This window comes from Rhincodon typus, chromosome 32 (genome assembly GCF_021869965.1).
Source record: "Rhincodon typus isolate 14 chromosome 32, sRhiTyp1.1, whole genome shotgun sequence".
Classification (NCBI taxonomy): Eukaryota; Metazoa; Chordata; class Chondrichthyes; order Orectolobiformes; family Rhincodontidae; genus Rhincodon; species Rhincodon typus.
Genome location: NC_063363.1, coordinates 3,726,389 through 3,751,102, shown reverse-complemented (window position 1 = coordinate 3,751,102; position 24,714 = coordinate 3,726,389). Strand labels below are relative to the sequence as shown.

Here is a 24,714-nt window from a genome sequence, read left to right as displayed (position 1 = left end):
ACCAGTGCGGCGCTCCCTCAGCACTGACCCTCCGACAGTGCGGCACTCCCTCAGCACTGACCCTCCGACAGTGAGGCGCTCCCTCAGTACTGACCCTCCGACAGTGCGTTGCTCTCTCAGCACTGATCCTCCGACAGTGCGGCGCTCCCTCAGCACTGACCCGCCGACAGTGCGGCGCTCCTTCAGCACTGACCCTCTGACAGTGCGGCGCTCCCTCAGCACTGACCCTCTGACAGTGCGGCTCGCCCTCAGTACTGGCCCTCCGACAACAGAGCAGCACTCCCTCAGTACTGGCACTGGTTGTGTCTGGCTGAATTTTGTACTCCAGTCACTCTGGTGGGACTGAACACAAAACGTTCCGACTTAGCCATAGTGGATGTCTTCTACAACAGACACCACAGAAGGAGGTCATTCGGCTCATTGTGGCTGTGCCAGTTCTTTTAAACAGCTCTCGAATTACTTCCACGCCCCTCTGCTCTTCCCCATAGCCCTCTCAATGGTTTAATTTCCAAGTATTTATCCAATTCCTGTTTGAATGTATCTGTTCACATCACTCTTTCATGCAGCATGTTTCAGATCACAATAACTCGTTACAGTAAATACTCTGCTCACCTTGCCCCTAGTTCTCTGGTCTGATTGAACTAACATTCTCAGGTTCAATGGGCCCTGTTTATTTTCTATCTAAACAGTGGTAAGTTTGGAAGTTGTCTTCATGATGTGCAGTGTTGGCTGTTGCACAGATTGCTGGTGCCTCTCCCACCCTCCCTGTGGATTCACATAATTTTCCGCACAAATTTATTCTTTGATCTCCATCCAGGCAGATGCTGGGCTCTATCCCAAATTGGAAAAAATTAATCTTTTTTTCCAATAATCATGAACTCCTGGGGTAAAGAGGTGCCTCTCCCTCCAGGTCAGAGGTGAGTTGAGATTGATCATCATGTTTTAAACCTTGGTTGAGAGATCTTTCAGACTGTCAACTGTGGGACTGTAAATAATTGTAATGTGACTGAGGAGGAAAGCAGAATGGGAAAGAAAGAAAGAATGAGAGAAAATGGTGAAGCAGAAAGTAAAAGGTGGAACGAGGCACCAGCACAGACAGAAGAGGTGAAAGATATTGAAACAGGCAGAGTAAGGGGAAGAGAAAATAGACAGAGGAAACAGACAGATGAATCACAGTTGAAAATGGAGAGGACAGGCACTGAAACAGGTGGAGGTCAAAACCAAATTAGAAAGGTTTGCAGCACAGGAGGAGAAACCCCTGTCAGCTCTCTCTGTTACACTCCTAGCTTCACTGATCTCTTCCTATGTCCACTCAACTTTTAAAACTATTATGGATTACTGCTTCCATTACTAATTCTGCTCAGAAGAAACAAAGAGACAGAGAGAACAAAAGGGAAGAAAGCCAAGAGGAAAGAAAACACGAGAGAAAGTGAGACAAGAAGTTCAGAGAGAGAAAGGGACAGTCACAGACAAACAGAGGAATTAATTTGGAAATTTCAGCTTCTCTCTCTCAAGGGTTATTAATTTCAAAAACAAGAATTGCTGGAAAAGTTCAGCGGGTCTGGCAGCATCTGGGGAGACAAATCAGAGTTAATGTTTTGGGTCAAGTGACCCTTCTCTAGAACTCCATTCTGAGGAAGGGTCACTTGACCCAGAACATTAACTCTGATTTCTCTCCCCAGATGCTGCCAGACCCATTCAGCTTTTCCAGCAATTTTTGTTTCTCTTTCCAATTTACAGCATCCGCAGTACTTCTGGTTTTTATAAATTTCGAACCTTTGTTCTCTAATTCGATGCTCACAGTTGAAAGACTGCAATACATTTGTAATGTGACAGCCTCCAAAGAACAGAAAGAGTTCATTGATATTCATTGTCTTGAACTGAAATCTTTTCAACCAGAATCTTTCTTTCGCCTCAGGTGTGAGCTGTGGAACAGGCAGCAATTTAAAGCATACAATATGGTCCCGTGCTGGGGGGGAAGAATTAAGCTCAGAGCTGGTTTTGATGATTCACCTTTCTTTTGGGGTGGGGGGAGAGAACCAATGAGGGAAGATAGTTGGACAAGTCCATTGGTCGTCTCCTAGGTAACTGGCCTAACCTGTAGCTTGATGGTAGCGCCCAGTGACCATGCCCCTCGAGCATCCCTTTCCCCTTTAATAACCTCCTCGCAGAGCTCAGACACAATCACACAATCATCCCCCTCAAAAAAAAAACTGGACAATACACATTATTAGCATTGTATGTGGAGCTGAAAATATTGGAACCATGAAGCAGAATTTCCACTGGGAATAAGGAATACTCTACAAGATTTCCAAATTTTGAGACAGAGAATAAACGAAGACTGGGGGAATTATTTCAATGTGTAGGATCTTGCTGCTATTGCTGTACTTAAATTTGAGGAACTTTTTGAATGTTTCAGATTATTTCTTACCCTTTTCAGAGATGTATTACATCCTAAATAAAAACCAAAAGAACTGCAGATGCGGTAAATCAGGAACAAAAACAGAAGTTGCTGGAAAAGCTCAGCAAGTCTGGCAGCATCTGTGAAGGAGAAAACAGAGTTAACGTTTCGGGTCTGGTGACCCTTCCTCAGAACGTTAACTCTGTTTTCTCCTTCACAGATGCTGCCAGACCTGCTGAGCTTCTCCAGCAACTTTGTTTCTGTTCATGTGTTACATCCTGTCAGCTGACTTCCACTAAATTCCCTGTGTTTTTTGTAGCCACAGGACTTATCTGCTTGGTTTCCCACTGTTTCCTGACTAATCTTCCTTTCACCATCATATTTTCCCATTTCCCCAGTGCTTCTGTTCACCTTCATTCTCAGGTCAATGTCAATGCTGAAGGCTACCAAGGGACATTGGAGGCAAGCTGATTCACCTCCAATTCCCTCTTGCTATCTGCCAAACCCGACCCAGCCCAGGTTAGGATCCAAACCAAACTGTGACAGCGAGCATGGATCTGTCAGGTTGTTGGTACACTTTCTGCACAGCTCCTAAGTCACATTACTCCCGGATGTTGCTCTAAATTGAGAGTACCATGTTGAGTGTGACTCATATTAGAAGTCTTATGCTTCACATCTGCTTTCCTGAGACCTGGGACAAGGGATTTTTCTTTTAGTTTAGTCACTTCCTGAGATCTGTTGACCGTTCCATTATCCACAAGGTGAGCTGCCACCTTGAACTGTCGCAGTCCACTTGGTGTAGATACATCTGCAATGATCTTTTACTGCAGTGGTTCAATTAAACTGAGTGGCTTCTTATGCCCTTTCATAGGACAGTAAAAAGACAGTTACATTCCTGGGGGTCTAAGGTCACACGTAGACCAGACCAGATAAGGACAACAGATTTCTTCACGTGAAGCTCGTTATTGAACTAGATGATTTAGTAATTTAGTAATTTCATGGTCATTACTATTGAAATAATATTTTATTCTAGAATCAATTAGTTGAATTAAATGACCCTAGCTGGTTTGTTGGGATTTGAACTCAACTATCCAGAGGATTAGTCCAGGATTTTGCACACAGTAACATCAGCACTGTGCTACCAACCCCCAACAACCTGTATCTTTCTACAGAGTACAGCAAGTTTGACTTTAACTCATCCTCCATCTGACCTTGAGACTGCCCAGACTGGAAAATATTCTCCTTCCCCACCTGGAAAGACAAAAAGAAACAAGAAATGTACATTTTGACAGTGTTGCATTGTACATCTCAAGAGATAGATCAATTAAAAGCAAAATACTGCCGAAGTTGCTGACCTGAAATAAGAACAGAAAATGCTGGAGAAACTCAGCATGTCTGGCAACGACTGTGGGAAGAGTTAACATTTTGAGTTCGGTCTGACTCTTCTTCAGAACTGGAATCTGCCACTCCTGTAAAAACCAAAAGAACTGCGGATGCTGTAACTCAGGAACAAAAACAAAGTTGCTGGAAAAGCTCAGCAGGTCTGGCAGCATCTGTGGAGGAGAAAACAGAGTTAACGTTTTGGGTTTGGTGACCCTTCCTCAGATCTGCCACTCCTGTGTTCCTCTTCCTCTTCTTCTTTTTTGTCTAAATCTATCACCCTATCTGCTCGTCCTCTCTCCTTCAGTTAAAGAAGCATTGAATCTCCCCATTAGCAATTATCAAATGTGATCATTTCATCAGAACGAAGAAAAGTTCGAAACGTTTCAAGTGACTGAAAGGGGTTATGCGGGAAAATAAACCAAAGGGAAGGTCTGTGTGAGGGTGGAAGCCAGGAGAGATTAAATGAAAAAGATACAGGAGTGTGAGGTCATAAGAACGAGTAATGGGACAAGCCAACAAACAATTGAAGAGCATAGAGAAGATCTAAATGGCAGAGTCATAAACTGCTGCTGTCTGAAAATTAGAGTATAAACAAAAGCTGCAAAGAAGACGGGAACAAAATCGGAGCAAAGGATGTGGTTTTAAATTGTTGACCTCAATGTTGAGTGCATGAGGTGCAGTAACTCAGGTTCCCACTGTTCAAACGAAGCTCAATATAGCAGGCCAAATATAGAGAGGTCAGTGTGACAGGAACGTGTAGAATTTAAATGCCAAGCCAATGGGGATTCGGCACCATGCTTATTGACTGAGCTGAAAGCGATCACGGTGGCTCAGTGGTTAGCACTGCAGCCTCATAGTGCCGGGGACCTGGGTTCAATTTCACGCTTGGACATCTGTCTGTGTGGAGTTTGCACATTCTCCCTGTGTCTGTGTGGGGTTACTCTGGGTGCTCCAGTTTCCTCCCATGGTCCAAAGATGGGCAGTTAAGGTGAATTGGCTGTGCTAAATTGTCCATAGTGTCCAGGAATGTGCAGGCTAGGTGGGTTAGCCATGAGAATTGTAGGGTAACGGGGTGGGTATCAGTGAGAATGCTCTTCAGAGGGTCGGTGTGGACTCGTTGGGACAAATAGCCTGCTTCCACACTGTCGGGATTCTATAAAAAGACTCTTAGAGTCCAAGTATCATTCTGGTAAATCCACAATGCCTTCCCTCTCAGGCCTTCCTAAGCTATGGTGCCTAGATTTGCTGAGAATGACTCCAGCTGCAGTCTTACCTTGGCTATGTAGAGCTGGAATATGATTTCTACCCTCTTGTATTCTAGACCTTTGGAAAAATACCAGCATTTCATGAACATTTTAGAGATTATTTTCTGCGCCAGTTCATGGAAGCATAATGATCCTTACATGTGCACACCAAATCTCTTTCCATGTTCCACTGTTTCTCACTTTTCCCTGTTTAGAAAGTACTGCGATTTCATCCTTCATTAAGTTATAACTGGATGACTTCATATCTGTCATTGAGAAACTGTTGTATCAAACAGAAGAAACAGATCGAGTTTAGAAGATGGGGTGGGGGGAGGTGGGGGGGTGATCCAATCGAAGTTTTTGAAATGTTAACAGGAACTGATGGAAATGTACACAAGAAGATAGTCTGAAACTTACAGCCAGACTGTACAGAACTGATATCAACGGACTTTTGCTCTGTCGGGATGTCTCTAATAATAGGGAACAGGGGTGGGTCGGTGAAATTGAGATACAGATCAGTCACAAACTAATCTAGGATAGTCCAACCTATAGCCCAGGTGATACGTACAGAACAATGTCTGCCTTACTTTGACAAATTCACAGCCTGTTCATAGTTTCCATAATGAATAATTGCATAACCTTACATGAAAAGGATCACAAACTAGTGAAACAAATGATATGAAGTGAAAGTTTAGCGTACTTTGAAACATTTCTGTTTTACTTGAAGCTGGAGTTTCAGATACAGGAGTGTGGGATTTTGTAAACAGCTGCTCCTCCAACCCAGGCCCTTTCTCTTCAGTGTGTGCTGCTGCAGGCCTTACTGGAGAGTCAATTAACAGTAAATGCAGGGGAGAACTAGTCCGTGACTGGAGAAGCCATGGGTGGCTTGAAGTTCAGACGGCAGGGAGAGAAGGCAATAAGATCTAATGTTGGAGAGGAACTATGAACTGGGCTGTGACAGTGAGGATCGTAGGGACAGAGAATGATGGTCAGCCTGCCACCAACCTCTCTTCCGTTTCACGTTTCAAAACAGAAACTATTATATTTATGCAAAAAAAAACTCGACCACTTTCGGGTCAACGTGAAATATTTGCTGGTGGGGTAATTGTGCTGGAGGAAATGTTTGGAGCAAAAATCCCCCTGGATTATTTAGTTGAAGTTAAAGGAGACAGAGTAATTTTTGACAAAGTGAGAGGGGTAATTTGGGGAAGGACATATAGAGAGGGAAAAGAGTGAGAGAGAAAGGGATAAGAGAGCAAGAAAGAGGCAATGAAGTAAGAGCGTGGAAGAGGGCTGGGGGAATTGGGGATGAAGGAAAGCAGGCTGCGAGAGGAAGAAACCCCAGTCTGAAAGTCAATTCACTTCTTACCTCCACGTTCACGTGAATTCCACTAAGACCAGCTCAGAATGTGGCTCACTACATTAGGAAAGGTTTGGAGGGATATGGGCCAAGTGCAGGCAGCTGGAACACGGTTGGCATGGGCTGGTTGGATCAAAAGGACTGTTTCCATGCTGTATGACTCCTTGGTCAATTTGATGATCGATTCACTGCTTTTGAAATTTTTGTGACAACCCCCATCTTTCTGAAATTTGCTCACCACAACACTCCCCATTCCCCCACACCCCCACCTCTCAATGAAATGTGGGCCCCCATTAAAAAACATTGGCTATTCCAATCTGATCAAATGGTGCAGCAGACTCTGGAGTGGGGTGAGAAAGTCCTGCTCCAATGCAGCTGAGAGACTGACTACCTGTGAAAGGAGCCTTTCTGCAAATTACTAAAGTCGACTTTGTTGACATGTTCCTCCTCTTTGCAACCTGCTGAAGAATCGAAGTTCAACAGGATGAGACTCGAGCTGTGAGAAGCACTACATCTCAGAGTCACAACCAGCCACCTCTCCGTTGACAATGAATTCCAACAGCCCTGACATCTCGCATTGGTTCATCAGATCAGCTGGTCAGCGCCAAAACCTCCAATGAGGAAGGAGAAAGCAAAAAGGACAGATGCCCATTCAACAGTAATAACTGGATGGAAGCAGCCCCAGGCTGATTCGAGTATACTGAGATATCACCAACTATTATATACGGCAGTGTGAATCATTTCAAGGGGTCTTTCTACAAGGAGGTAAGTGAACTGGACAAGACAGCTGACGAGCAGGAACAGCTACAGTTATCGATCAAACCCAACTTACATCATCAATGGATGGAGTAGCCCAATCTTCTGGATGTTTTGGACAAATCCTTGAACTTGACAGAAACTAATGAGCTACATTTTAAACCAAACATGTACAGAATGACATGTAAAAGTCACATGCCAGATGCTGTAATCAGCATTTTTTTAAAAAATCACCTTTCTCCTTCTATTCCTCACCATCCCCTCCCCCATATCTTGGTGTCCATTGACAGTAAAGTGGGTTCAAACTAACACTCACCCCCCCACCCCTGAAACAGCTGCACCAGCTCACTTTTCTATCATTAATGAATAAACGTGTAATTGGCTGGAATGATGGGTTTGAGCAGACTGGTAATTATAGAACTGATTAACTGCTCTGCTTGTTCGGTACACACTGCATCCTGGAAAACAGCACATTGTCAACCCATCATTCTCACTTCCCGGAAATCTGTGATGGATACCGCAGGTTTGGGGTGTGTGAAAATTCCTGAAATACTTTCCTCTTGCACATTAAAAATGATGATAAAAAAATCTCCCTTAGTATAACCACATGGTGTCAATGAACTAACAGAAATCATCTGATGATTGTATAACACAGCAACGAGAGCCTTATCAAATTCTGAATCTTCTGCTCCTATGATGCTGCTTGGCCTGCTGTGTTCATCCAGCCCTGCACCTTGTTGTCTCTGAATCTTTTATATATTTGTTCTGAGGATGTGGGTGCTGGTAGCAACCTCAACATGTACCAAATACTGACAACATCCAAATCATTTTCTTCAGCACCCATCACAAATTTTGATCCCTTGACATTGGGTTTTCCCTACAGCCACTCTATGAGGTTAAAACAGATTGCTCAAAAGCTGAACTGAAATTGTCGGTTGGTTCGCCGAGCTAACTGGTTTCCGTGCAAACGTTTCATCTCTCTTCTAGGTGACATCTTCAGTGCTGTCTAGCCTTTGCTGAAGCACTGTTGTTCTGTCCTGCTCTGAATTTGTATGGTCCGGTTTGTCATGGTGGGTAGTCCTGTTTCTGGTTTTGTACTGTAGTGGTATGTAAATTGGGTCTATTTCAACATGTTTGTTTATCACACTGGTGGTTAAAAACCAGGCCTCCAAGAATTCCCATGCTTGTCTTTATTTTGCTTGTCCTAGTACTATAACTTTGTCCATTGGGACAAGCAAGGGTCAAGAAGGCAGCTCACCACCACCATCTCAAGGGGCAACTAGGGACAGGCAATAAAAATTGCTGGCCCAGTCAGCGATGCCAATGTCCCACAAGCAGATTAAAAAAAATTGTGGTTTGGTGTCACGGTTTGTTTGATAATGCTCCTTTGAGACATCTTGGAATATTTAGTACCTTAAAATGAAATTCCTATGTTATTACTGCCAATTCCAAGTTGTCCTTAAGAAGGTGGTGCTGAGCCTCACAGTTAAACCACTGTCGTCTGTGCGGTGTGGGGACACCCACAATACCATGAGAAAGGAAACTGCAAGATTTGACTCATCAACAATGAAGGAATGGCGATAAATTCCCACATCAGGATGGTGTGTGTTTCAGAGGGAAACTTATAACCAACGGCATTCCCAATCATGTGCTGGGCTTGTTCTTCTCGGAAATCACTGGTTTGAAAGGGGCCACTGAAGGAGCCTTAGAATGTTGCTGCATTGTCTTTATACAATTCGCTCTGTAACCGCAGTGAGCCAGTGACAGATGGAGTGAATACTGTGGCAAGTGTACAATGCAATGTGGACCCCATAGCATAGTATTAGAATGACTGTTGGTCTTGGAGGATAAATATGAATTTGGATATTGTAAAAATAACATTTTTATTTTACATTGTGCATTGAATTGGGATAATGGCTGATTTACAACGAAGGACAAATAAACTACTGTACTTTTAAAAAACAAGTTTCTGAAACTCATTGTGAGTGTGATTATCCTGTTGCTTTGCAAAAAAAAGGGGGATGTTGTAAAAAGAGACACACAACATTTGACTGTATACACAAAGTAAAATTCAGCCGGCAACAGGTTGCTGATTGGTTTGTGGAATTGTGACCGGTAGTCTGGTGATAACTATCTCGTCAGCTCCTGGGAAAGTCAACAGCTTGTGGGTGTGAATGATGTTGGGAGAAGCCTTCAGACCTGTGGAAGAGGAGATGGTATCTCTCTTTCTCTCTCTCATTCCAATAAAATGCCTGAAGCTAAAGAAAACCAGCTGTTTTCTCCTAACAGTTGCTGGAAACTGTTGCTTTTAACCACTAAGCCAGAGACTTTATTAGTTATCAACCAGTTGCTCTGCACCTCCTGTGAAGAAGTGGAAGACTCTGAAGGTAAAGAACGGAAACAAAAGGAAGTCCATCTCCAACTCCTCCTGTTTGAATCCTGAAGACTGTTGCCATTGAACTGTTCCCAGAAAAGTGTTCCACTCCATTCAGAACACCAAGGTTTTTTTGGCTGTATAAATGTGTATATAGGCGAGATTTAGAAGGAAGTCACAGTTTTAACTAGCAATGTTACATGTCGACAGTTCATAGTTGGTTACCTGTGCTAGAGTCTATTAATTTGTAATAAATAGTACTTCTTGTTAAGTACAGAAACTAGGTACACATTTTCTGTTAAATTGGGTTTATCAAACATACTTTAATGAAACTTGTTAATTTTTGTGATGACTCCAGAAAGAGAGGAGATTGATTTCCAGTATGTTACCCCAGTGAGGGGTAGCAATAATTAGAGAACATTTAGGTTTGAAGATAATGTAAAACACAACAAAATAGTTAATAGTGAGCAGGATACTAGAAGGTGTCAGCAAAACATAGGCAAGCTCGTGAAACACGCAGATGTAACTGAATTCAGATAAATGCACTTTGAGAGAAAGAATATCTAAATGGTAGATATTCTGACAGTGATGTATGAATGGAGCGACGTGCAAATAAATGTTCACAAATACTTGAAAACATGGCAGGACAGGCTGATAAGGCCATTAAGAAGGCATTTGGTTATCTGGCATTGCTAGTAAGGGCACTGAATACAAACTCAAGGAACTCATGCTCAACCTTAAAAGTTATGATTTAGGCCTTAGCAGGACTAGTGTGTCCAATCTAGGCACCACATTTTAGAAAGGATATCGAGGTTGTGGATTGGGTGAACAGGTTTGCCAGGATGATATTCAGAAATGTGAGAGTTCAGTTATTTGGAGAAATTGAGGAACTAGGATTATTCACCTCAAACCAGAGAAGGTTAAGGAGACAACTAATAGAGGAGCTTTGAAGGAGAAAGTAGGAAGAAATGGTTTCTTTTGGTTACTGATCGTAAGACAGAAGTAGGCCATTCAGTCCATTGGATCCACTCTGTTGTTCATTAAGGTCATGGCTGGTCTGATAATCCTTAACTCCACTTTCTTACTGTGACTCCATAATCTTTCATTCCATTACTGATTAAAAATGTCTCTCTCAGCCCTGAAGACATTTAATGACCCAGCCTCGACATCCCTCTGCAGGAAAGAATTCCATTGATTCACTATCCTCTGAGAGAAGAAATTCCTCCTCACCTGTGTCTTGAATGGGTGACCCCTTACTCTCACTTACTTCTTACTCTTACTTCTGCCCTTGACCACAGGGGGAAATAACTTCTCCGTCTCCAACTTGTCAAGCCCTCTAAGAATATTACACATTTCAATCAGGTCTCCTCTCATTCTCCTGAACATCAATGAGTTATAGGTCCAACATACTCATACCCAGGAACAATACAGTGAACCTTCTCTAGACTGTCCCCATACCACTACTGTCCCTCCACCCCCCAACACCTCCTCACACTCCCACGGCATCTTCCCATGCAATTACAGGAGATGCAACACTTGCCCAATTATCTCCTCCCTCTTCAACATCCCGTGACCCAGATGCATCTTCCAGATGAAGAAATGATTTACCTGCAGTTCATTCAATCCAGTCTGCTATATTCGCTGCTTATAATGCAGTCTCTTCTTCACTGGGGAGATAACACACAGACCGAGTGACTGCTTGGCCAAACACCTACTCTCTGTCCATAAAAATGATCCTGAGCTTCCATTGCCTGCCATGTCAACATCATGTGTTCTCACACTAACATCTCTGTCTAGCAACAGTCAACATAAGCTAGAGGATCAATGTCTCATCTTCCACCCAGGTACCCTACAGCCTTCAGGAACCAATGTTGAGGTTAACCATTTTGGAGCATGAACACCTCCCTCCACATCTGTTACCCATCCCATGCCTTCAGGTCCATTCCTGTGTGGGTTACTCTGAGCACAGCCTATCCATTTATAAATATTCACAGTCCCTGTTATCATCTCCTCATTCCTGGAATATTATCAACAACCTCTTTGCCTGCTTCCCCTTTCTCTTTCTCTCTCTGGGCACTGTCCCCATCTTTCTGTGTAACACTGCACTCCCCTCCCCCTGCAGTGACTCAAAATATCAGCCTTGTTTTCTCTGTCCACAGATGCTGCCGGACCTATTGAGTCTCTCCGGCATTTTCTGTTTTGTTTGTTCCTTTCCATAGATAAGGGGACCAAAGCTGTTCACCATATTCGAGGTATTGTCTAATTAGTGCCTTGTATTCTTTTGGCAAGAATTTCCTAATTTTACACTGAATTCCCTTTGAAATCAAGGCCAACGTCCCATTTGACTTCTCTATGAGCTGACGAATTGGGATGCTAGGTGTTTGTGATTTATACATAAGGACTCTCAAATCCCTATGCTACAGGTTTCTGCAGTCTTCCCCCATTTAAATAATATTCAGCTCCTCTATTCTTCCTGCCAAAGTGAATAACCTCATACTTTCCCATGTTAAATTCCATCTGCCAACGTTTTGCCCACTGACTTATCCCTGTCTATCCTCACTACTTGCCATCCTACTTATTTTTGTTTTATCCACAAACCTGGTGATTCTACATTAATTTTCGTCATCGAAGTCATTAATATATATTGTAAATAACTGTAGCCCCAGTACTGAACCCTCCATTAGTTATAGGTTGCTATCCTGAGACTGTATTGCTCCATCATCTGAACTCTGTCTTTTTTCAATTGGCTAATCCTCTATTCATGCTAATATAGTATTTCTCAACACTTTGGGCTCTTACCTTATTGAGTAGCCTAATATGTGCTACTTTATCAAATACCTTTTGGAAGTCAAATACATTCCTTCTACTGGATTTGAACCTGGGTCCCCAGAGCATTACCTGGGTCTCTGGATTAATAGTCTAGTGATAATACCACTGGACCACTGCCTCCCCTCCTCAAAGAGTTCTAGTAAATTTGTCAGGGTAAATTAAGAAAAACTTCTTCAGAGAGATGTTAAGGGATGGGATGGTCTACCCAGAAGTGTGAGAGAATCAGACTCCATAGGAACTTTCAAAAAGTGACTGTGCCTGTGGTGAAGAGGTGTAGGGATATGTGGCACTAAAATGAACAGCTCCTTCACAGGCACAAGGGGCTGAATGACCACCTCTTATGTTGTAAAATTCAGTGACTCTGTGAATCAGGAGGAGCCTGGGCTATGTAAACTTGGAGTAACTCCTCACATCTCTGGGCAAATTATTTTGCGATAGAAAGCTGGAGTCCCGTCGTTGGGTTGTGGTCAGTGGTTATTATGATCAGTGCTGTGCTGAACTTGCCACCTGTGCTACTGACAGCACGAGGGTGGTTTCTGCCTCATGCCTTGCCCCAGTGACAGGATTGCGGTAAAGAACTTGCTCACATGAGTACTAAGCACATGCACCAGCTCTTTGAAAGCATTACCCCTGAACTCCCCACTCCCCAATCCTCACAACTTATAACAATTTGCATTCACATAGCACTTATAAAATGTTGAAATTGAATTATAAGAGTATAATAAGCAAAGTTTGAACAGCTGGTCAACAGGTAGACTATATGAGGAGCTTCTTAAAGGATGACAGAGAAGAGGACAGGCTTAAGAATAGAATTCTAGAGTTCAGAGTCTGGATAGCTAAAAGCATAGCTGCCAATGGAGAGGAAAATGAAACAGGAAAGTGAGAGAGAGAGAGGGAGTAAACAGAGCTCTTGGAGGTTTGAGGGGCTGGAGGAGGTTATAGAGCTAGGGAGGCAAAAATCCATGGAAACAAGGTAGAGAATTCTAAAATCGAGATATTGATGAACTAGAAGCCAGTGTCAGTTAGCGAACACAGGAGGTGATGAGTGAATGGGGTGTAATGCAGGTTCGGAGTGGAGTTTTCGATGAGCTCACGTTTAGGTGAGATGGGAGATGGGAGGTTGACCATGAGATCATTTGAATGATGGAGCCTGCAGGTATCAATGACTTAGATGAGAATTTCAGCAGCTGAGAGGTGGCAGAGACAGGTGATGCGACGGCTGTAGCAATATGTGTCTAGACAGTACAGTCATTCCCCTTGAGGGAGTGATAACACTTAGATCTTCTGTGTTATGACTGAAAGCTTAGAATTTGCAGCAATTCACAATTTGACAGTTTCACACAGCCACAGTCATGGGGAAGACTAGAGCTGCCATTTTGGGTTAGATGCCTTTCTGGAGCTTTTATCACATGACTTCCATATCCAATTCCCTGCCTGGTCAAACAACCTTTTATTCCATCTCTGATATCATTAAGAACAAATAAATGAAAGTGTTCAAAAGAAAAAGAGATAAAAACTCTGTCCTAGAGATTAATCTTTAATTCTTGGAGACTTCAAGGCAATCTGGAGGCTTGACAACAAGCTTGTGATAAGACTCAGTGGTTGTAAACAGAGTTTACACAGAAATGTGAATATCGACTTATCGTGCACCAACTCACTCACTCCCTGCCTAGGATCAATGTGATTTCAGATGGTTTCATTAAGTCCTTGAATTCCTGCCATGAAACAATACTGTAAAAAGTTTCAGCAAGTCAGAAAATGGAAAAGCAGGACCTCAACCAACAACAAAAGAATAATTTTATTTTGTTTCCACCTGTTTCTCCTTCTTTGTTTATGGGTTTTGAGTCTTAAAGGGCCACCTTCCTCTGGACATTGGCAATCACCTAGAATCCAACCAAGTATTTAATGCATTAGTAACAGACCATTCGGCCCAACAAGTCGATGCCGGTGTTTGTGCTCCACACAAGACACTCCATACCCTCCTTCATCTAATCCTATCCACATATCCTCTATTCCCTTCTCCCTCATACGTTTGTCTAGTTTCCTTTTAAATGTAACCATGCCAGTCACCTCAACTGCTCCCCGAGGCAGAGAATGGTCTGAGGTTCCTCGCAAGTTCTTTATCGGATTAATTGTCCACAGTTTTATTTTTACATCGCCCTGCTTTGAACTTGCTCCACAAGTGGAGACATTCCATTGATCCAAGCTTGTTCACAATCACACAGTCACACATGCATGTTTTTTACTGAGGTGTTATAGGACAATGGTCAGCAGCAGGATTCCACCACCTAAACCCAAAGGGTCAGAGGTCAATAATACTGTCCCATCAGCCAGGTGAGTCAGCCTAGACAGGGATATATGTTGCAGACTTTCTGTCTAAACTCTGTGCATGTTCAGAGCTGCTCCTCTTCAAATGTGTTAAAGGCCAATGAATAAATAAAAATTCTAAAAAAAAATCAGTAATTAAGTATTTACGGGCTGGATCATTGCAGTGAAGAATGAAACAGATAAAGAAAGAACATGCATTTCTATCACAACTTTCATAACCTCAGATTGTCCCCAAGTGCTTTGCAGCTAATGAGGTACTTTTAGAAGTGTTGTAATGTAGGGAACGCAGCAGTATTATTTCGGCTCAGCAAGATCACACAAAACAGCAGTGTCATCGTTTGTTTCTGGGATTTTCTTGAGGGATAAATATTAGCCAAGCAACAAGGTAGATCTCCCCTGCTCTTCTTCCATATATAATGCCCTGGGAATTTTTCCATCCGCCTGAGGGAGACTGATGAGAACTTGGTTTAACAATTCCTCTGTAAGACAGCACCTTGGAGGGTGCAGTGCTCCCTGGGCAATGTTCCTGGAGGGTCAGCCTTGACATTGTGCTCACATCTTTGGAAGAGGAATCTGAAGGCACATTGACTCACAACTGAGCCACAGCTGGATGGACCAAGCTGTTGTGTGTTGGAGGTTACTGATGTGAATAGTGGGGAGCCCAATATCCCATCTACCTGAATTAAAGACTATCTTTAGTGAGGCCTCGGTCACTCCCTTTGAATTATTTAGAATAACTTGTGAGGGTCCCACTTCTGATCATTATCACCTACTTGCAAAGTGAGTGGCCTAGGAACAGGGTGAATGAGGCCAGACCATCAGCCAGAAGCTCCTAGTAACCCTGGTACAAGATATCTGTTGTGAGAGTGTTTCAAGGATTCTGAAGTTCTTGATTTCTCAATCCCAGGCATCTAGTATAGTCAAAATGGATATTCTAATTTCTGATGATGAAGGGAATCCAAGGATATGGGCATAGAGCTGCCAGGTGGAATGAGGTGGAAGATCAGACATAATCATTTTAACTAGCAGAGCAGTCTCAAGGGGCCAAATGGCCTACTTCTGGATCTTATTTCTCAAGTTCTTGTGCTGTGTTCCCTCTTCTGCATACTTTTATCATCATTCTCTTGCCCAGAATTAAAAATAAATGTTGGATGGATATAGATTGGGAAGGATATTATTAACTCATCCACTCAGAAAACCCAATATCCTAATGTCTGACAGCTTGCTAAGTTATCCAGAAGTTATCTATCCCCATCACCCATCCACATGGAAACAATGTCCTCCATGATCATTCATAAATCTGCCTTTGCCTGTTGCCCCTGTGTCGCCCACCCCTCACTTCCCCAGCAGTCTCTTTTCCATTTGACTTGGTGTTTCAGATTTCCCTTCCTTAATAATCTTACCTACATTAGGGAGGTTCTTCATTCACTCTTTCCTCCTACCCTCACACTCTCATCTTCTTTCTCTCTCCTCATTCTTCTTCCAGAGCTGTTAACATCACAGACGTATTCGAAATAATCTCAGAGTGCCTCCACTTGCCCTAAAGATTACAAAAGGGCTGCAATTAATCTGTGGAACTAGGACAGGAGTGAGGCCATTCACCTAAATTCCATTATATTTTATTTAACTCTTTTACATCATTACCATGTTCTTACATTTGTACTCTGATGTATTGGATCCATTGTTCCAACCTAATGTATACTCAGCAGACATCCATATCGTGACATTATTACGTGAATCTTAGAAATTACCTCTACTGGAAATTATACCTGGTGTTGAGCAGGAGCCCTAGTCTGGCATGGTATTCTCTATCCCATTTGCTGCAAAATTCAGCAAAATACAATGTAAAATGGTCATTCAGTAACACAGAAACTGGGCAATGCTGGAGAAATAACATTTTGTCAAATCGTTTTACCTTGCACTCATCTGGACAATTTCGAAGAAATATCATGATGAGGGGCAAGTGAGAGGAGCATGTTGATTGGTTGGCAAGCGAACTGTGATTCGTAGAGTTTTAATTCTGTTAAAAATTTAAACACAGCTTGGCAGTTAACCATCAGTCATCATCAATTAACGCATTCACCATCAAAGTGTCTCTATTAGTTACAGTCTACTTGCCAACCAACCAGCAGCACACTCCTCTCATCCTTACTTTAGTATTTTGTGCCGATTGTCCCAATAAGTGCAAGTTGAAAACCTTTGACTATATGTGCGTTTTTCATGTAATATAATATATACAGAGTTCGCTGTTGTATAAATAGTCTGCGCTATTCCAAAACATAAACAGGATCCATAGGGTTTGCTTTCATATCACAATAGATACAGATTGTGTTGTGATATCAGCTCAGGGTGGGAACCATCACTTAGATGTCAACACACTCAATGGTGGCTCCTCTTCTCCTCACCCACACAGCCCCTCCCTCCCCTTTTAGCCCCTGCAAGGAAGGGCTGAAAATTCTGGAATGTTGACAGAGTCATCAGTGAGACAAAACACTGACTTGGCTCAAACAAGAGCTTTGACAACGTTACCAGAAAAATTGAGTCAAGGAAAGTTCCTACATTTAGTGACAATTTTGAGGCTGGCAAAGAAAACCAGAATCCCCACTGGTCCTTTCACAAGGAGTCTGATCCACAGAGAGGTCTGGCAGAAGGGTTGAAATCTAACCTAGAGTCTTGCCTTCAGGTTTATTGATGTTGGCTAGTTCTGGTTTTGTTTAGAACAGAGTGGTAGCTCTTCAGGAAAGCTATGGGGAAACGTTGTTTGTGTGGGGCTGGAGTCACATATTGGCCTCAACTGGGTAAGGACAGCTGACCTCCTGCCCCAAACGGTCATTAATGAACCCATGCCAGCAGTTGCATGTTTATTTTTACTGATAGCAGCTTTCTTTAAAATTCCAGACTGATTCAGATTTTGTTAAACTGAATTCAAATTTGCAAACTGTCAGAATCAGCTCAATGATATGACATAATACACTGATACCTGAGGCTGTTTTGAATTTAAATCACCTATTTACATCCAATTAAAAACACAAACAATTCCATAGTTCTACCTTCATAGCTCTAATGAATCCCATTACTTTGTTATAAATCCCCTCCAAAAGCTTAATCCCCGCTTGAAGATAAGTTGATCAGAAAATCCTTGGTCAAAATCCTGGAGCTCCCTCCTGTAACAACACTGTTATGTATCTGTACCACAGGACTGCAATGGATCAAGACATTCCACCTTGTCAAGGGCAATGGGGTGGGGGGGAGGAATATGCACCATCATTACTCCAACACCCGCATTTCACTTATCTGTATGTTATATATGTTTATACATATAGAAAACAAAATGCATCTTAAAATGTGACTTACCAGTGTTCGACAAAGGGGTAAAATAACCTACTTCAGACTACAAGCAAATCCAGGATGACAGATTCTGAGTGTTTTATTTCTGAGTCTCTGAGAGAAACTCCTGTGTAAGCTCTTGGGAGAGGGTCTAATGAAGGATATTTGGCCGTAATGTTATTGTTATGGTCCACTATGTTTATGTGGTCAAGCAGAACTGAATATCTCTGTGGACCACTTCAAAGGGTAGTCAAGGGTCAACCAGACAGGCATAGAACCAGAGTCACAAATAGGCCCATACCTGGTAAGGGCAACACGCTTCCTTCCCTAAAGGACACTAGGGTAGATGCTACAAGGATATGTTTCAGCAGAAGATAGAACGACATGCTTTAAAAACAAGGCAACAAAGCCAGAAATTGTTGGAGAAACTCAGCAGGTCCAGCAGCATCTGTGAAGAGAGAGAAACAGAGTTACAGGTCCAGTGACCTTTCTCAGAACTAGTCCTTGTTCAAAAAATGAGTTCAGATTCTCAAAATGGGACTTAAACTTGCAATCCAAGAGAATATTAGTCCAGGCCCCTGGATTATTAGTCCAGTTACATAGCTATGACACAGCTGTAACCTAAACCACCATCCATTTCTCGCGGACTCATGGTGCCTCAGTGGGGTCTACTGGTTGGTATTTGTTTGTGCCCCTGACTCCCTGCCAATGGGAGAAAGGATGGTTGGCTTGAGGAGTTCATGTAGGATACAAGGCATCCCTCATTTTGGGAATCTTCAAAATCTCTTCCAGGCGACTGTAGAGCTTGTGCCTCAGCATCTAGTCGTAGCTCAAAGCACAGGGGTATTGGCAATGATCAAACCCTTAACATCTTCCCCCCCCCCCCCCCCCCATCCCACCCCCGCCCCTTCAAACCCTGGGATGAAGAGGAAAACAGATCCCCAAGGATAAACCAGCGAGTGTCCCTCTGACTCATCTTCCGCCAGACATTACACAGAGGACCTGGTGAAGACTGAGTGCCCGCCTTGTCGGAAGAAACACAGACCCTGGCACAGTGCAAGCAGCAGGAAGAGGCAGAAAAACACAACAAAAACAAATGTAAAAGAGAGAGTCTCTCTGTGGCCCGGCTGTACAGAGAACTCCAGAAGCAATCTCATAATCGGCAATAGTCAGGCACAAGACAGAACCTGCACTCAGAAGCCAAGAGACTTCAGTCAAAGGAACACAAAATGAAACCCGTCCTCAGATTTATTAATGAATCGTTTAAGCATTTGGCTATGTTTTTACTTCCAACATAAAAAATTCTTCTTAGATTCTCCCAGACTGACACACCATTCGATAGAAATTCTCCCGACAATAAAGACACGATCTACAAGCGCGCATACACACAGACAGAGACACACACACACACGCACACACTAACACACACACACACACACACACAAAAACTCCGGATCACAAACCTCCTCCTTTATCTCTCCCTTTTTCTGTGTCCTCGGTGGTGGATTCAAGACAAACGATTCCCAACAATCAGCATTTGTTCAACAGGATGGCAGCAGCTGGGAACTGACTGCCTCTGACCTAAGTGCCAATGCTAGTGGTGCCAACTGCATGACATCACCAGGCATTCCCCCCACCCCTCCACTCCCCCACACAAACACAACCCCCACCCCCTCTCATCGCTCCCCCTCCTCCCCCTCAGACAGCGGCCTATGCACATTGAGAATCACGGGAAGGATATCTGCTCACTGGGCAACTGCATATAACCCGAGAGGATAAAGGAAGCCTCTCTTTTGAATTTAACTAGAATTTATCTTTTTTTCCTCTCTACTTTCAATCACGCGGTGATTTTTGGACTTCCATGTGAAACAATTTCTGGTGATAAAGGAGAAGCCAACAGTGAAATAGGCCACTCGGCCCAACAATGTTATGCAGCTGATTCAGCTATTTATTATTTTAGTTGTACTGTGGAGAATACAATGTCTTAAAGATTCAGTATTTTTTAGAAAAATTGTCCTGCAAGCAATTTATTTATGTGCACAACAGAAGGCAGCTTCTTTCACAGTAAACTTGTGGGAAATGATCTTTCCCATCCCACCACAACATCTCAGAATTAATTAAAAGAAACGAGTCATTGTATTTCAAAAAAAATAACTTTAGTGACGTCTAATCATAATTTCTTGCCTCTGCTTTCTTTCTCCCAAATTCATTCTCAGGATGTGGGTGTGGCTGGCAAAGTCCAAATTCATTGCCTATCCAAGACCACCAAGAGAAAATGGTGGTCAGCTGTCTTCTAAGAATCATACAGTACAGGAAAACAAAAGGCTATTCTGCCAATCATGGCTGTGCCAGCTGTTTAAAAGAATGAACTAATTTGTTCAATGCCGTGTCCCTGTAACTCTGGAACATTTCCTGTCTTAAACTGCTGCAGCTGAAGATGCCAGGTAATCCTGAATCAAAGAAAAGGAGTCACCATCGATAACTGAGGTCACATGTGGTTGACACTTGCCAGGAAAAAGATGGCTGCTTTACCCAGTTTACCACCTTGATCAATCAGTCCCTCCACCACCTTCACACGATAACAGCAGTTTATCATCACCAGGATGCACTGTAGCAACTCACCAAGATTCCCTCAAAAGCACCTTCCAAACCAAGCCCTCTACCACCTCGAAGGACAAGGGCAGCAGGAACATGGGAACACGACCTTGGCCTGGGCTAACACAAGCTTACTTAAAACTATACCGCTGTGCCTTCACTGGCACTGGGGTCAAAATCGTGGCTCTCCATGCCGAACAGCATTGTGAGGGTCTCTACGTTTAGGAGACTCCATATGTTGAATGAGGCAGCAAAAGGCTTTCAGAGATTTACAAGGATTTTATTGTAAGCCTGTAGTTTAACACAAACATCAGCTTCCACCTTCACCTGTCCAAAAGCCAACACCTGGCTGGGCAGGAACCCAGTTCTTTTGAAATAAATAACAAATGTGGCCATTGCAAGGTGATACCAAAGCTTCAGTGATGTTTCTGGTCAGGTCCAAAGTGGGGACCTTTCATGTGTTAGACGAATGTGATAACAACTACATTACAGAAACACAGCACAGAAACATATGTCTTTCTTTTCAAATAATCCACCACTAAATTTCCCAATTCAACAACTGAACAAATAACAATTAACAAGCATTTGCCACCACGAGGCCAGGGTTCAAGTCCCATCTGCTGTGGAGGTGGTTGGTTTAAAATATATGTTCAGGTTCCCCCCAGGAGCTCTTACGGTGCAGTGGTAGTATCCCTACCTCTGGGCCAGGTGATCCAGATTCAAGTCCCACCTGCTCCAGAGGTGTGCTGTAATGTATCTGTGGAGGTTGATTAAACACCATCTAAAAGGCCGGCAATGAACTGTAAATGTTAACTTTAACCAACATTGTCCTCTGCTGGAAAGAAATGGGAAACTGAAGGTTAAATAAAATGTTTAGGTTGACCCTAAAAGGGACCTGCATTTTTCACACAGCCAACTGAAGGTTCAAACAGTACATCACCACCCTCTTCTCAACAGACGGGTAATTAACAGTCACTCATGGGCATGATCAATTTCAGTGGCAGTCCTGATGGCCTGAATAATTTCTGTAACCATCATCTAGTAGATCAACAGGCAAGATTTGCAAGGTTCTACTGATGCATAATTCTACTGTAACATAATGCTCTACTGTAGGTCAAATAGGGAATTCCAGTATTATTTTCCTAATTGGCTTGAGTTTTCCTGATCGGGTTTCCATACATCTTGAGTGAGATGGGGGTTTGTCTGCACTGTCATAATCGCAAATAGGGTCACAATCCTGGAACTTACCCCATCCAACGGCATTGTGCGTCAACCTACAGTACATCGACCACAGTGGTTCAAGAAGGCAGTTCACTCCCACCTTCTCAGGGGGGCAACAAGGGATGGGCAACAAATGCTGGCCCAGCCACATCGCACAAATGAATAAAAATGAAAGATCGACGAGGGGGCCTTTCTTAGTCTGTCATTTTTCTTGATGCTTGAGCGTCTAATTTTCCCCTTGATTTCTGATTGTGTTTTTCTCTCCCTCACATCAAGTTCTCAGCTGGCTAAGGCAAAAGGTACCAGCAAACAGAGCTCGGAGAACCAGGCCCATGTGAGCTCATCTTAACTTTACAAGTTTCCTGCAAAGCACCACAGTTTAGCCTCCTTCTGAGGCAGTCACCTTTCTAAACTAAAGGATTGGTGCAGGGAATCTAGTCAATTTCTCCCTAATTCGATGTCTGTCTGGTGTTTGGCTTGGATTAACAAAGCCTAACCTGAAACTTATCCTAGTCCAGAAAGAAACTACACCTGGTGGTGCATCCATGCTTCAGAATATAAAAAGTGTCACTAACATGTGTAGGACTTAACATATTTACGAGTGTTAACTGACGGTAATACTTAATCAAGTGATCCACTTTCATTTAATTGATGCCTACACAAAAGACTACTGAATTTATGAAAAAACATTAAAGGGTTACATTGTGAGACATTTGAAAGGCAATAAATCTACTTACCCTGCATGATTGGAGATGAATTCATTTATTTTTTCAGAAACAAAAATTCTTTGAAAACAAAATAAATACTTTTTGAAAAAATGACAGCACCGAGTATGGTCACCATAAGAACAACAGGCTGTTTGCTCTTGCAATCACTGAGGGTTAGCTAGGGTCAGGTAAAGTATCAAAGATGATTGTAAGCTGCCAGTATTTGACGCAGATTCGAGATTGTTTGGGAAACTGGGTCAGGCTAATGGGATGACGGGAATGCAGTGTCATAGGGCCTATCCCCTCCCTCCTCTCCAGCTCTGCTTGAACAGACGAGTAAAGCTCTCCCTCTGCAACACAGTAACAGAACTGTTCCACTGCCTGAATGGTCAGTTGGTGAGTCTCAGAAAGAGGATGTCAATGTGACAGATCTTTACAGGAATTTTCAACATTCTGTGATGAATCATGTGTTCGGCACCTGTTTTAACTAGTATTTCCCTGCTTCTCTTTCACAAGATTTCAATAAAACTTCTACCCCCACTCTGAACACCCTGAAGGTGTTGGTTTATACCAAGATTACACAGAGTACTGGGACAGGCCCTTTGAGCCAACGAGACCATGTTGAGCATCATTCCAGTCTTCCCACTTTATTGATCAAATGTCCCTTCTTCCTAAATCACATGCTGGACAATAACCATAGCAATATAGGAACAGGGGTAGGCCATTCAGCCCCTTGAGCCTGTTCCTGTGAGATCATGGCTGAACACCGTATACCTGCCTTGGGCCCACATCCTGTAAAACCTTTGCTTGATAAAATATTATCTATCTCAGATTTAAAATTAATAACTGACCCAACATCCACTGCCGTTTGTGGGAGAACAAATAGGCTATCCAACCTTGGAGACCATCACAGCCATACCCCACCCTCCTCATCGATTGTTTGGCTCTGTAAACTTCCTAATAGGGAAAGTGTTAACGTAACAAAACCTGAAACATGGAGTACATCATTAAATTATGGATTAACCCCATACTAGATAGGCAGAAATCTTTGGAACCTTTTGGGTTTGTAGAATTAAGGGTGAAAGTGACATGATGTAATGTCACTCCGCCAATAAACCAGAGGCCCAGACTAATGCTTTAAGGCCATGGGATCAAATCCCACTACAGCAGCTGGTGAAATTTAAATTCAATTAATAAATCTGGAATAAAAACTGAATTTCAGTGATGGTAACCTATCTGGATCACTAATGTCCTTCAGGGAAGGAAAATCTGCCATCTTTACCTAGTCTGGCCGACATGTGACTCCAGATCCACAGCAATGTGATTAACACTTAAGTGCCCTAAGCAAACCGTTCACTTCAGGGACAATTAGGGATGAGCAGCATACCCACATTCCTGAAAGAGTTTTAGAAAATTATTTTCTAAATAATTAGGATAATAGGATTTAGGATAGTAGGATAATAGTTATTCACTTATTAGCTGTTGATAGAGTTTCTCTCTAAAATGTGCAGTAGTTCAGAAGTCTCCTATGTTACATGAGTGTGATTGCTGGTCTCAAATGCATGGTCTGTGGCTATTTGCATAAGACGACACCTTGCAAAATAATAACATATTTTCAATGTGAGCGAAGTGTCTGGAAAGGCTCCACAAGAGACTGCAACTCAAAAGGGCCATTCAGCCAATCAGTCTGCTGCTCAGCTGAACCTCAGCTGCCCATATGGTGAATGGCATCAATACCCATTCAACCATTAGTCACTGGGCCAGCTGACTGCCACTGCCTTCCATTCAATAACCCCTTGGTTTTAAAATTCTCATCCTTCTGTCTAAAAGTCGCCACAGACTCACCCCTTTCCATCTCAGTCACATCCCCCAGCCTCAGTCTTCAGATCTCTGTGTTCCTCGAACTCTGTCCAACTGTGCATTCTCCACTTCCATGTGCTCAATCCTTGGCAGCCGTGCCTTTAGTTTCCTGGATCCCGTGTTTTGGAATTCCCTCTGAAAAGTTGCCATCTCATCCTCTAAAAGCCCTGCTTGCAGCTTCAGCCTTACATCAAGATTTGATCACCTATCCCAACATGCCCCAATTGGCTCAGTGTCAAAACCCAAGGCTCCTCGGATTATCTTACCACTCTAAAAGCACTATATAAGTGCAAGTTTTTATTATCCTGTACAATCAACCCTATCCAAAT

The 24,714-nt window shown here is 42.9% G+C and overlaps 1 long non-coding RNA gene across 1 annotated transcript in view; it reads right to left on the bottom strand.

Annotated features, from left to right (window-relative positions):
- The window catches only part of LOC125486753, a 209,090-nt gene that overhangs the window by 30,167 nt on the left and 154,209 nt on the right, over window positions 1-24,714 (bottom strand). Inside the window, exon 6 of the long non-coding RNA XR_007265382.1 lies at window positions 16,079-16,215. This is a non-coding gene — a long non-coding RNA (uncharacterized LOC125486753). The remainder of the gene's footprint in view (window positions 1-16,078; window positions 16,216-24,714) is intronic.